The sequence below is a fragment of the Capsella rubella genome, unplaced genomic scaffold, assembly GCF_000375325.1.
Source record: "Capsella rubella cultivar Monte Gargano unplaced genomic scaffold, Caprub1_0 scaffold_76, whole genome shotgun sequence".
Lineage (NCBI taxonomy): Eukaryota > Viridiplantae > Streptophyta > Magnoliopsida > Brassicales > Brassicaceae > Capsella > Capsella rubella.
In genome coordinates, this window is record NW_006238852.1 from 10,162 (window position 1) to 11,962 (window position 1,801).

Here is a 1,801-nt window from a genome sequence, read left to right on the forward strand (position 1 = left end):
CTTTGCTACTACCTGGTCTACAAGAAGATTTTGTATGTTTTATTGCTACTGATTCGGAGTCAAATAGAGGAAGCGAAAATGATATGTCTACTGACGAGTCTGATACCGAACACGGTGATGATAACACAACGGCTAATGTAATCAGCGGATTTATGGCGGTTAAAGCTGGGTTACAAGAGAACGGTTTGTTTAGTTTCCACTTTCGTTTTCTTATTCGATTACTATCACTAATGATAATAATGGTAGTATGTACATCATATATTACAATAACAGAAATTTAGCAGCGCTTACGTATTAAATGTTACGCAGGATATTACGATGATGGCGATCCTTTTTACATATGTGACAATTTTGGAGCCTATATGTGGTTTGGAGAACGTGTGAATAAAAAAATCAAAAAAGGAAAGCCTGTTTTTTCAATGTGTTGTCATCATGGAAAAGCTAAACTCCCTCTTCTTAAACCTCCACCGAATACGTTGTCATAGTTGTTCTATAATCACGATGATATTAGCATCAATTTCCGTGATAATATAAGAACATACAATATGATTTTTTCGTTCACATCTTTAGGAGGCAAGGTTAACCATTCTGTTAATGATGGTGCTGGACCCTATCTGTTTCAGATGTGTGGAGAAAATTATCACCGTATTGGTGATATTCTGCCAGAACCGGGTAAAACACCTATGTTCTTACAGCTATATATTCATGATATACAGAATGAGGTTTCTAATAGAATAAATGCATACGGGTAATAATTACATCTTTGTGTTCTCTTATATAATGTTTTCATTTAATTTACCAAAAAAAATAATTCACATTTTTGGTGTTTTCATAGAAGATCTGCATCGATTGAAAATTTGAGGTCCTCGACTGTAGAACTAATCAAGAAGATGCTTGATAATCATAATTCGCACGTCCGGGCTTTTAGGTCGGCAAGAGAGAAGTTCAATATGGATTACGGTGTGGAAGATTTAAAATTACGTTTGCCTTCGGATAGAGCTTCTGATGCGAGGACTCATAATCTACCTACTTGCAATGAGGTTGCTGCTTTGATTCCTGGTGATTTTAATTGCGGTGAGAATAAGCGTGACATTATTATAGAAGGCCGTTCAGGCAATTTACAAAGAATAAGTGAGCTGCATCCGGCATATTTACCTTTACAATATCTTTTGTTGTTTCCATATGGAGAGGAAGGATATCGGTTAGGGATTGACATAGGTTTTGTAGATACTGCTGGACGGAAAAGGAAAACCGTGAGCATGAGGGAATTTTATGCTTATCGAATTTTGGAGAGATATGGAGAAGCGTCTACGGTTGTTATGTCCGGAAAATTATTCCAACAGTTCTTAGTGGATGCCTTTACGACTATTGAATTATATTTGGATGAACCAAAAGAAACTCCGGACAGAAAGAATAGATAAGATACTCGAAGCTGCTGATAAAGGACGTACTGATCTTTCAGATCATGGTAAAAGAATTTACATACCTTCGTCGTTTACTGGAGGAAAACGGTATATGATGCAGCATTATTTAGATGCAATGGCCACTTGCAAATGTTTTGGTTTCCCGGACCTTTTGATAACGATCACTTGCAATCCTAAGTGGCCTGAAGTTGTGCGTTATATTACTAGACATCGTCTAAAACAAGAGGATAGACCAGATATTTGTTGTCGGGTTTTTAAAATGAAGTTAGATAAGCTTATGCATCAGGTCACTAAAGAAAAAACTTTCGGTACGGTGAATTCTGGTACGTACCTTATTTTAATATACGTTAGGCTATTATTCTTATACAAAACATATA